We start from the raw sequence: 13,108 nt of genomic DNA, 5'->3' as shown, positions 1-13,108 counted from the left end.
AAAGTGCCTAAGTAGAAAATGCAGTTTTCTTTTTTTCTCTATACCTTACCACAAAAATCACTTATAATCTTCAGGTCCATAAATAATTAAATGTGCTCACAATTTAAATTTCAAAAAACAAGAGGGAGAGTTCACCTCATAATAGATTTCACTTGTCAGAAAATACTATCTAAAATTTTTAAAATTCTAATAAAGATGTAGCTACTGCAATAGAAAGATAATATAATCAAATAAAAGCTAAAAAGTCCATTGGAAAGACCTTCATACTGGACATTAAAAGCACCAGTCCAGTGCTAATGTGCGGTTGAAGGTGTGCTTGTGTTTTTCTGGAGAACGCTGACTGGCCTATCTGGGTGCCAGAGTCTGGCTGTATCATGGACCCGAAAGCACAGAGGTGATTCCACCTCTCCAGAAGCTGCTACTCAGTCCTATGACAGTGATGCCTCAGAAACCACACAACTGATGGAAAAGGATGAAACTAAAATGAACCTTAACTGACCTAGGATGCTCAGGAGATGGTATCCAAAAAAAAAAAAAAAAAAAAAAAACTAAAGGTCTAAATAGGTGTTGAGTGTATAAAGATCACCAAACTGAAACTTTAATGAAAGAAAGGGACACACGAGTTACTAGTATTCTAAAGATAAAATATAAAAATGTTAATTATCGATAAGATTTTGTCTTTACTCAATCCTTTTAAATGTGAGTTCTCTGCTAATTGACCTATAAAAATTGGACTAGTCAATTTATAGTTACAAATTCTAAAATTGTAAGCAATTATTGTAATTCAATTTGGCTAAAAATATATTTGCATTTTGATGTGTAAGATGTTTGTCAGTCTGTCTGTGTATCTGTTGTCTGTTCACCCAGTCTACTTAAGGAGTTGTTGGGAGTCAAATGAACTAGTGATCATTCATGCATATGGAGTCCAAGCACAAGTGCCATACAGGAGTGCCCAAGTGGCACAGAGCACCTGACAAGTGCCCTGAGGGCACGGGGTGATGGAGGTGAACAGGTGCTCCAACACTGAGAACACAGCGTGTAAGAAGTGAGCCAGCTCATCAAGGGGGCATGATACAAGTATATAAATAGCCCCTGAGGAACTTAGAGGGCTTGCACAGACCCCAACAAATTGTGTGCCTGTTTCTGTGTTTGTTGAATCTGTACAAATCGTTTATGAAATCGTCTATCCATGTTTGTCCATTTGTACACTCTGTAAACAGCTGTTCCTTTTATTTTGAGCTCAACAATTTTTTTCCTTTTTCTTTTGAATTTTTGGATCACTTGACCAAAAGTTGACTGGAGTTAGAGATTTACAAAGCTTAGGTTGCCACCTGGTCCAAATAACCCAAAGACCGGAAATACAAATGTAATATAAATTGTTGTTTATTATGGATTTCAGAGCCCCATTGTTTAAAAAATTAATGGGTTAAATGTTATGATTGGGTTTTTCATCAGTCATCAAAAATAAAAATAAATAAATGAAATGAATAAAAATAAAAACTATATTTTATTAAGATGAGTAAACAAAATCCCTTGGGGTTGGGATTATTGGATAGGACTCTGACTGACAAATAAGAAAGCAGCTGCCTGTTAACTTTTTTAACCAGCTCTTGTTTATTGAGCGGAGGCCTGAGTGATCCACAGCCTTATGGGAGACAGCCCGACTAAAGTTATATAAAATATATTATTATAATATGTTAACATTGATCATCATCAAAAGAAATAGTACAGTAGGGTGTCTGATTTTAAAATGTTCAGACACAAAAGTTTCATATGGCTGTGACAGACTGTTATTAGCCCCATGGTATATTAATGTATGGAGGCTCCCATATATGCAGGTTTTCCAAAATGTAAAACAGGGGTTGTTTGTGGTAACAAAATTTTGTTTCATATTCAAACCTTTGCAGGTACCAAAAACTTATGAGATTCACATTCCACTAAAAGTCAGTAAGTTAGCTCAAAGCGTTCATGTTTTAGATAAGGATGACTGACTAAAAGGGGAACTTTATGTCAAATAAAAGTTCAGATATATTGCAAAATGCCACGATAATAATGTTATATGTGGTTTTGGCTTCTGATTTTCTGTGTAAAATATATAACTGTTAACATTGTATACATATTCAAATGTTGAAATATCCATGGATAATAGAAACTAAGTTTCATTTAATGTTCTAAGGTGTTTCATATTTAGCTAAGACAGCAATGTTAAGCTCACTGCCTCTGATACACTATATTGTTATCAATCTTTTCTTCTGGATGTTCAACAACTAAAAGACCAAAAATCAGAGACAGATGGACTAAGAAGACAGCCAATGTTTTGGTCCCAGCTCTTCAAAGTCAATGAGGACCCAGGACACAAAACCACCTCTGCCTGTGTCATCCACAGATACTCAGTGAGTCCCTGGTGTTTTGGTCAAGAAGATTATGAGAACACAGAGTAAAACAGTCTTGGATGAATGGTGTGCCTAAGGAGAGTCACCAGGAGAAAAAAAATCTCCCAAGCTTTCATGTAAAGCACCTATATGATTATACAGAGAGAGGAGGAAACAGCAAGTAGAAAAAAGCTAACAAGAGGCTCTGGAGGTCTGTTAATAATCTCCCTGTTTCTTGAGTTGGGCACTACTGACATAGGTGTGCTCACTTTGTGATGATTTGTGGTTTGGACACCTTTATGTGAACATGTCACATTTCAAAAAACTTATGCTTAAAATGTTCTGGCTGCATTATTAAAAGACTACATTTTTTCCCCACATAATGATCAGATGTAGTGGCACACACTTGAAATCTCAGCACTATGAAGATAAACAGGCATATGGTTTGCAAGAGTGTTAACTGTCTTTTTCTTCCTTAATTTCCTAACTGCATTTTTAGATTATGTAATTATTTTTCTGCTTTCCATACACAAACATACAAATTATTCTGCAATAAATTTCACCTAGTGGCTGATTAACTTAAAAAGAGAGTATTTTTTAAAAAAGTATTCAAAGGCAGACACCTAGGAAAACAAGACTGATAAAAAAAACTGGTCAAAAACATCAGCCAGGTGTGCTGGTGCACTCCTGAAACCCCAGCAGAAGGCAGAAGGATTGCCTCAAGTTTGAGGTCAGCCTGCGCTCCACATTCCACATGGATATAATGCCAACATTAAAGTGAAAGAGTAAAACAAGAGAGTACTTACTTCTCAAATTCTCTTTCAATCTTTTTGGCAAAGTATTACCAGTGGAATATAAAACCTATTCAAGAAAATGGTGCTAAACACGATTAAAAAATGAATTATTTTAAGGAGCCCATATTAATTTGCACACGTGTGTGTGTGTGGTGATGGCACTAGGCCTTTCTAATTTCTTAAAAATTTGATTACTGTAGAAGGGATTAAACTCTACATTAAACTGAGAACATCCCAGCCCTTTTAATTTTTATTTTGAGACATGGGTTTGCTAAATTGCCCAGGGTATCTAATTTGTAACCCTTCTGACTCAGCCGCTGGGATTACATGCATGAACCACCACACCCAGCTAACAGCCCTTATTAAAATTCCACATCAGAGTTGGAAGCTGTAGATCATAAATTTCAATTTTTCTTATAGAAAGTTTCTCCCTAAACATTCCTTGAAAGGCAATTACTCAGTCTCTATCACTCATAAAATCAAATACATATCAGATTTATTAATAAAGCACAGTATAGAACTAAAGTTTCAGAATTTGCATTTGAAGAAAAAAATTAAAATCAGAAATACTTATGTTGACTGGTCTTTGATATAAATTTATGATCCAAATTTGAGTGGCTCCAAGTGTCATATTTCCTTAATCCACTCATTCTCCCATTGTCACAAAACTCCCTTTTTCAGAAATTACACATTGCTCTTCCATCCATATTCTCAGTCGATGATCCTGACTCTGGTTTCACAATCAGCTTTCACCTACTACATTACTAATACCCCACTTTATTTTCTGCTGATGAACATTCACAACTTAACACCTGTTATCACACTGAAATTGTTCATTATCAAGTACACCAATGACACACTGCTAAAAAGAAAGTCAATTATCACTGGAACCATCAACATCACCTCACACAGCTAGCTGGCCCATCTTCCCTGGTGAGGAAATATTTTTTTCTGGTTTATCCCCTCCCCTACTACTTCACAGACAGCTCCTCATTCCCTGCTCTTGATCCTTCCTCTGGCATGTTAACCCGTGAGTACGCTAAAGTTTAGGTTTAGAACTCTTCTCTTTGCTAGGCGTACTCACTTCCTTGGTAATCTCATTTAAACACATAGAGTTCATATCTTAAATGTAAACTTCAGGATTTTTCATTTCAGTTTGAACTTTCCCCAAAATTCCTAAAAGATGTATTCAAGTGCATATTCAGTGCTCTCACCTCACATTTAACATTACTACAACTGAATTTCTTATCTTTATTCTGAATATTGCTTCCACCCACAGTCTAATTTTTTAATTTCAGAAATGGGAATTTTGTTCCTCTAACTGCTCTGCTCATACCTTGTGGTCTTCTTGATCTGTATTTCTCTTATACTTTTAACTTCTAATCAGGGAATCCTACTGTACCTACCTTCAAGACCTAACTACATCTTACCAACTTCACTTTAATGTTTGTCTTAGCATCATCTCTTATCTGGATGACAGCAACAGGCTGTCATCTAACTTTGTACTTTCTAGACTTTAGAGGCTATGAACACAACAACTACACTGTTAAACCACACCATATCTTTGTTCAAAATTTTATGGAACCAATTTTCACAGACTAAAAGGCTGTGTTTATAATGGCTTCTAAGACACTATCCAAAGTGCTCCTACACAAATCCTTATCTCCTACTATCTTTTTACCTATTTAGTTCCATACTTAAACCTGAAAAACCTTATTTAAAGCTGGATGTGGTGGCATGCCTGTCACCCCAGCACTTGGGATGCTGATGCAGGAAGATCACTGTGACCTCCAAGCTAGTTTGACCTATAAAGTGAGTTCAAGGCCAAGCTAAAATGCATAGTGAAACTATGTCTTAAAAAGACCAAGAAAAGGGGGACAACAAAAAACCTTATATAAAAACGCAGCCCCTCTCCCTCTCTTCTTTAACCTGGTCCCCATAAAGATTCTAAGGCTGCTAGTTTTTTAAATTTATCTGTTTCAGAACAACTTTTAGAATCAAATGCTGTCCTTTGAGTATCAATTATATAATGTACAAAGAAGGCAAAGAAAACTTACTCCTTTAACGTGCTCAAAAGTGACATTTTTCATCTGAACAGGATCTACTGCAGAATCAAGCCCGGTAGTAGTCCGGAAGCGGACTAAATGGAAGAAAACAGATGTTAATATTTAACAGATTAACAAAATTTCAATCATCTTAATTTTTAGATGTAAGAAACCAAAGCCTCCAAAATTAAACATCGGAAAAATCTCTGTTCACATACACCGAAACAAAGTACAGAACAGAAAATAGGTCTTCTGATTTCTAGATCATGTTCAAATAGCAAGTGATTCACATTAAAGACATATATTTTTGTACTTTCCTTTAAAACCAAAAATTATTTTCCTGTTCTTGGACTAATAATAGAAAGCTTAAAATCAATGGTTATCAAATTTCAGTATGAATTTTTGAAAAACCACTTGAAAACTGTGTTAAAATGCAAATCTTCAAAACCGTGCTACACACTAATAGTTTGCAGATTTGAGAAAGAGCCCAGGAGGTTGCATTTTTAACAAGCACCTTCAATTATTCTGACACAACAGGTTACAGATCTACATGGTGAAATATATTGCCTTAAACACAGCATAAAAACCCGGTCCATTCATTTAATTAAAAGAAGGAAAGAAATGATTTCACTTTTGAAGTATTCTTCAATAATGACATCTTTAAGCATATGAGAGGAAGAGTTTGGTAGGATAAAATACTTCAAAGCTACCCTGAGCAACTGTTACAAAGTTTTTAAAAATTGCTCCCCAGGTCAAGTGGAACAGTTACAAATGAGTACAGTGATTTCTAATAACTTCATGAAACTAAAAGATTGCCATTAAGACATAGTGAAATTTAAAGGCAAAAGAAAGAAATGCTTGCTCGGTATGGTGGTACATGTGTGTAATTCCAACATTTTGGGAGGTTGAGGCAGGGCGATCTCAAGCTCAGGCCTACCTGGACAACTCAAGTGAGACTCTGTCTCACAGTAAAAAGGACTGTGGATACAGCTGAGTGCAGGTCTTGGGTTCAATTTCTTAGACAAAAACAAAAAAAATTTCTAACAGAAGAAATGCCTAACACAACAGGAACACACAAGTGGGAAAATACATATATAAAACAGTAATTCTAGAATGGACACTAACAGTTTGAGCCTTTTAATGAACTGTTTAAGGATCTTAAATAATTACAAAGAATGAACATATGGTAAAAACTGAATGATAGCTGAGAAAGTAATTAGAACCACCTACATGTGGTATTTATAACTGTATTTCAGAACTGCAAACTGAAAAGATACTGGATTCATCTGATTAAGAAAAAATTCAATTTATGGGCTTGTCTTTGAAGCACAAGACTGCCTTATATTGTTATTATAACATCCTACATGATGCTAAAATTTGATCATCCCACATGTATCATTTTCTAAAACCCTAGAAAACTAACCACTAGGAATGAAAGGTCTTGTAATGCAATCCACCAGCAGTTCCTTACCAGGTGCCACACCCACGAACCCCCAGAACCACAAGCTAAAATCAACCTCTTTCTTTTAGAAAAAGTACTCAATAGTCAGCCTTGGGTATTTCATCATTGAAACACAAAAAGCCTACATAATCTACAAACAGTGAAAAGGAAAAGAATATTTAAAGAAATAAAAAAGTTGCTGGGGATTTAGCTCAGGGGCACACGTGCCTGCCTGGCAAGCACGGGGACATGAGTTTGATTCATTACCACAAAAAAAAAAAAAAAAAAAAAAGAAAGAAAGAAAAAAGTTAACATGGCAGATAAATAAAAGCATCCTTACCAGATAAAAATGGATTTTTTAAGAGTCCATAAATGCCAAACAGAAGCAGAACAAAAAGAATTAAACGAGTTCGCCTTAAAGAATCTGGAAGAGAGAGAGAAAGGCTTAAGCTGAATACCACCAATGAGATATTGCAGCTAAACAAAATGCAAGTATCAGGATACTGATAATTATACTTTTATAATGTGCAATTTTGGAAGCTAGCATTCTTGTGCACAGCCACAGCCTTTCAGCATCTTCCTCAAAACTTCACGAAACCACATATGCTTTCTGTTCTTGACTTATCTCTTGAGAAAGTAAACTGCCAATATTTCTACTCAAACATAGTTTAACTTATAATGGAATACACCCATGTAAGAAGATGGATGAATTTTTGTTTTTTGAGACAGGATCCCACTATTTAATTGCAAGCTGGCCCTGAGCTCACTATGTAGCCCAGGCTGGTCTCAAACTCTTAGTTATCCTCCTGCTGCAGCCTCCTGAATGCTGGGAAACAGGATGAATGATTTCAGAAAAGTCATTTGTAATAGTTTAAATGTAGGCCTATGACATCTTTTCAGTTATTTTTCTCAAATCAACTTACCATTGGTTTTTTGTGTTAATGTTTGAGCTTTCAGAAAACCCTCTGCAAAACCAGTTTTAAATGCATCTTGATGAGCTTCAGGTATGTTTTTCGTTTTCATGAGTTTGTCCAAACTCTCAACATCTGATCCTCTGTCCCGCAAAAGAAACCCCTACATGCATGAAATAACACAACAGTATTTATTGGTCAACTGTACAGACAGGGATAATACTCATTTATGTCATGATCACCCACTAAAAATTAATTGCAAGTCTAAAATTTCATTTCTATTGCCAATGTGAAGAAATTAAGATTCAACATCAAATTAATCAACTGACCAGGATACTAATTCTAGATCCCACACGCACACAAATCAATTATTAACATAAAGAAAGTGTCATTACTCTGCACTACACTATACTGAAAACACTGCCACATAATGCTTAGGATTATAATGGTCTGATATTCACCGTACTTTATCTCTGCTGGAGGAAAAATTTCATTACCTTATTAAGATTAAAGTATTATTCTGCATGGCTAGGCGTAGTGGCATGCACCTGTAATCCCAGCACTCAGGAGACTGAGGCAGGAGGATCATTGTGAGTTCGAGGCTAGCCCGGACTACAAAGTGAGTTCAAGGCCAGCCTGAACTGCACAGCAAAACCCTGTCTCAAAAAGACAATAAAATAAGAAAATAAAATATTGCCCTGCACATACTAAGCCTAGTTCTAAAAATATAAAGATAATTAAGTCATTCTTCTTAAAGTTTCTAGCCCACTAGGAAAAAATATATAAATATTTTCTTAAAAATTGGTTTTGGCAGTGTGGAGCTTCCTTAAAAAACTAAGATTGGTGGGCCCATTCAACCCAGTTATTCCCCTTCTGGGTATCTTCCCAAAAAGAATTTAAAACATCATACCACAGAGATATATGTGCACCCATGTTTTATAGCAGCTAAGTTTATAATCGCCAGATCTTGGAAACAACCTAAATGGCCACTGACTGAGGAATGGATAAAAAACATGTGGTATTTTTATACAATAAAATATTACTCAGCCATAATTAATGATAAACTGGACATTTTTATAGGTAAATGGATATACCCTGAGAACATATTCATCAGTGTGACAAGCTGAAAGAAAAACATATATATGTGTATATGTATATAAAAATAGTTAAGACAGTTATACTACTGATTTCGCTGAGTTCGCTGAAGAGAAAGATCTGTATTGGTATTGTTTGGACAACTGAACACAGATGTCTTGTACTCTGGGTGAATGATTTGGGGATGACAACGTACAATGTATGTACTATTACTACCTCTGACTGATGTGCTTTGAAATTTTATTGTACATTTATGTTTGAATAAAATGGATTTGAAAAAAATAAAGTGCAAAGAAAGAAAAAAGAAAAAAAGATTTTGGTATCTAGTTATCGTAGCAAAAGAAATTCTATATACGGAAAACCACAAAGACCTTACAGAGAATGGACATAGTAACTATATAGAGGAAAAACATGACAGAGCCACGGAACAGCATTTAAGAACTGTGTGTAATTTGACACATCTTGCAGTCAAAAGCATGGGACAGGGAAAAGACTAAGTGGCATACCAGAAATGAGAACCAAAAAAAATGGTCAGTAAAGGTTTGAAATGCCCTGTAAATCAGACTGAGTTGGGTCATCATTTTATTACTTAACATTTTTTTTTTTAAATCAGGGATTGAATTCACTACCTCAGTTACCAAGCAGGCACTTGTGCCATTGAGCTATATCCCCAGCACTTGACTTTAGATTATTTTGTAAAGACTAAGGGGTAGGTCTGGAGGTAAAAACAACATAGTAAGACTAGAAGGAAGAAGATTTTGTCTGACCATAGCGTTACTAACTTTATTTATACAAGGTACACAAAAGCATTCATAGGTTGGTAGGAAAAATAAAAGCAGCTGTGTAATAAGCAAGTAGAGACAAGGCTCATACTTAGGGGAATTACAACAGGTATAATGATTACGTAAGTCACTCATTTCTTATTATCAGTAAATACCAAGAGAAAATTAATCAGTCAACAAAAGAAATAAAATATTATATGTCCTTGCTGTCTTAATAATTTGAAAATTATTTCTTTCTGAAATGTTAAAAAAGCTCTAATTACCTTCACAAAGGATGGTGCTACATTCTGTGTTTCTGCTACTCTTTCAGAGGTGGACTGCAGACGTCGTGTCCTCGATTTCAAAGTTTTAAAACCCCGAGACTGTATAAAAACTAAACAAAATAGTACCATTTACTTTGTAAGTTGCTAAAAGAAACTAAAATGCTTAATTAGGACTCTAAAAAGCTTATCAGTATGTCTTAGTTTATCTTGTTTTTTATATTTCTTTTGCCAAACACTTCAATAATACACTTTACATTTTTTCTATCAACCTTTTTTACAAACAAAAAAAGAACTTTAAATATTTTATTTCATGTTCATGGTAGAAGAGTAAATAGTTATTTCATAGTATAATTTAGAAAACAGGACCACAAAACTGATAATTTTTTTTCTGATCTTTTGTTTTCTTTCTTTTCTGGTACCAAGAATCACTCAAACTTTAATGCTTTTTCTAAAACATGTAGATCATTGAAAGGTAGCAATTCCAGAATTAATTTGGTATTTTCTTGGTAATTACAAAATATTTTAAAGACAAAAAAATGTCAAAAATCAGTGTTTCCTAATTCTTCAAATCTTAATCCAACTTCTTTCCTTAATAGTATATACCTCAGAAGAGGACAGACAGTATATTCCATTTAAATGTCACTTAACAGTTTTCTGTTTTATCTAACTACAACTTACTCAACCATTTTTCACTTATGGGCATTATTCTTTTATTATTATTTTCTTTTTGTTCCTTTGGTCTGAAGATTAAACCCAACATCTCACATATGCTAAGCACATGTTCTACCAACAAGCTACAGACTCATTACCTTTTTATTGCTAAAATCAACATTGTAGTGAACATTTTCATACATCCTTCAACACATGCAGAACAAATTACTAGAAGTGAAACACTAAGAAATTGCCTTTGAAGAAACTGTTATTGTATGTGCCTAGTTATGAACAAGTGTGTTTTCTTCATACTCTCACCAATACTAGGTCATAAAACCTTTTTAATTTACATAAATTTGGCAAAAAAAAGAAAAAATTGGTATCTTAGAAATTCCAGATTAAAACTCTAAGAAAATTTTAAAAAGATCCTTTTGTATTTTTATTTACTATTTTTCTTAAGTGACCATTTATGTCCTTTGCACACTTCACATTTTTATTTCTTTGTAGACTATAGATGTTACAGGTAATAATCTTTTATAGTGCACATATATTTCATATATCCAGTATGTATGGGTATATATTTAGAGAAGTACACTGTAAACATGTTTTAATTATGTTTTTCAATTATATAACACAAGAATGTATATGTTAATGTAACCATACTTTTAAAATATGTAACGTTTTCTCTATTTTTGTCTTGAGTCCCCACTCTCAAACTAAGATTTTTATTTATTTATTGTATTCAAAACTTTAAAATCTGGAATTTATGTTTTGGTACAATATAAAATAAGAACTTATCTTTTTTCCCAAATGGATAGCCAGCTAACCTAACACATTTATTGATAACCTACCCCTTGTTCACTGATTCAAACTCTTAATTTTTTTACATTATAGGCCAGTACCAGTTTAAATTCTGTAGTTTTACAGTTATTCATGATACTATTCTTTTGATTTCTACTGCTAAAAATTATGATTCCAAATTTCTACAAGTCTTCTAGAGATTTTACTAGACATATGCTAACTTTATAAACTTTGACATGAATGGATACTGCTATAATGCCATGCTTTCCCATTCATTTGACATTCTCTTTTGTTTAGAGAATGTCTCTTAGTTCTTTTTGTCAGTAAAGCTTTACATGCACACATGTATATATGTATAAACATATATTTCTTGTCAGGATAAACACTGGATTTTGAACAAACTGTTACTAAAATCTGCTAAAAGAAAGCTGTTGTTTTCATGTATCTATTTGTATGAAAAAAAGTGAACTCACTATCTGAACACCCTTTGATTTTCTGGCAAATACTTGTATGTTCTACAAATTGAAACTTTGCTCCTTCCTTTAATGACTCAATTCTTTCATTAATCATAATGTTCAGAACTCCCAAATCCTGTCTAAAAACAAGGCACTAGCCATCTTGTTTCTCACACTGATGGCAACGTAAGAGATGTTAAGAAATTTTAAAAAGGGTCGGGGATTTGGCTGAGCGGAATAAGCATCTGCCTGGCAAGCACAGTCTTGAGTTCAATCCCCAGTACCGAAAAAAAAAAAAAAAAAAAAAAGAAACTTTTAAAAGGTTTACCCTGTTTCTAACTTTTCTAAGAGTTTTCACAAAACATAGCAATTAAAATGTATCACACAAAATCATAGCATTTTTCGTCTCCAATCAACATGAATTAACAGGTTTACTAGTGTAAAATTATATCTATATTCCTTGATCATTTTTTTTTTAGCACAAGTCTAGACTTGGTTTTGTCAGATTTTACTTAGGATTTTGGTATTTATTAAGAAACTGACATACTGCATTCTTTTTTCTGCTAATGATCAATTTTAGTAACTTTACAACCTAAATAGGGAAGACGGAGGTCTTGCCATGTTGCCCTAAGTAACCGTGAACTCATGGACTGAAGTGATGATCCAACCTCAGCTCCCATAGCAGCCTGGACCAAGGGCACATGCCATTGTGCCCAGCTTTTTACTAAACTTTTAGGGTTGGGACTATAGTTTAGCGGTAAAATGCTTTTCAGCATGGTGTCTCACTATGTACCCTAAGCAGGATACAATCATTCAATTTTTCTGCTTCAGACTACCTAGCAGCTAGTCATAAATACACATACTCACATATAAAGAAAATCTTTTAAACAACAGGAAATTTATCATTCTAGATAAACAATCTAATTATAAAATCATCTGAAGTACTCAGGAGGCTTAGGCAGAAGGATCACTGCGAGTTTGAGGGCAGCCTGGGGTACATAACTGAGTTTAAGGCCACCATGCACTACATAGTGAGACCTTGTCTCAACAAACAAACAAAAATTACCTGAACTTTGGAGTAATGAAGTTTTTAAAAATTATTATTCTTCAATCAACAGTCATTATCCTACCTATTCTTGGGTCAGTTTTGTCAACTTACATCTAATTATTTCAACACATTTTTATTATTTCACATGGTTGAAGCATTGGTGGCACATGCCCAATAATCCCAGCACTCAGGAGGCTGAGACAGGAGGATCACCATGAGTTTGAGGCCAGCCTAGGCTACATAAGCAAGTGTAAGGCCAGCCTGCACAACACAGTAAGACCTTGTCTCAATCAAAACAAACAAACAAACAAAAAAAAACATCAGCACAGCTACATGCAGTGGTACATGCCTAGAATTCCATTTACTCAGCAGACTGGAGCAAAAAGACAAAGTGTGAAGCCAGCATGAGCCACTTAAACAAAATTCCATCTCAAGAATGGGCCAATCCTG

The 13,108-nt window shown here is 34.4% G+C and overlaps 1 protein-coding gene across 4 annotated transcripts in view; it reads right to left on the bottom strand.

Annotated features, from left to right (window-relative positions):
- Positions 1 to 13,108, bottom strand: part of LOC101787012 (putative sperm motility kinase W) — a 68,361-nt gene that overhangs the window by 42,569 nt on the left and 12,684 nt on the right. For all 4 annotated transcript variants that reach the window (XM_063238508.1, XM_063238510.1, XM_063238509.1 and 1 more), the window contains 4 exons: positions 9,704 to 9,813; positions 7,576 to 7,726; positions 6,993 to 7,076; positions 5,224 to 5,306 (listed from right to left, as the gene is read on the bottom strand). The gene's annotated coding sequence lies outside the window, so the exon portion shown is untranslated. The remainder of the gene's footprint in view (positions 1 to 5,223; positions 5,307 to 6,992; positions 7,077 to 7,575; positions 7,727 to 9,703; positions 9,814 to 13,108) is intronic.

This window comes from Cavia porcellus, unplaced genomic scaffold (assembly GCF_034190915.1).
Source record: "Cavia porcellus strain 051 isolate PalLab524CR breed Dunkin Hartley unplaced genomic scaffold, mCavPor4.1 scaffold_27, whole genome shotgun sequence".
Taxonomy (NCBI): domain Eukaryota; kingdom Metazoa; phylum Chordata; class Mammalia; order Rodentia; family Caviidae; genus Cavia; species Cavia porcellus.
This window is presented reverse-complemented; position numbering and strand designations above follow the sequence as displayed.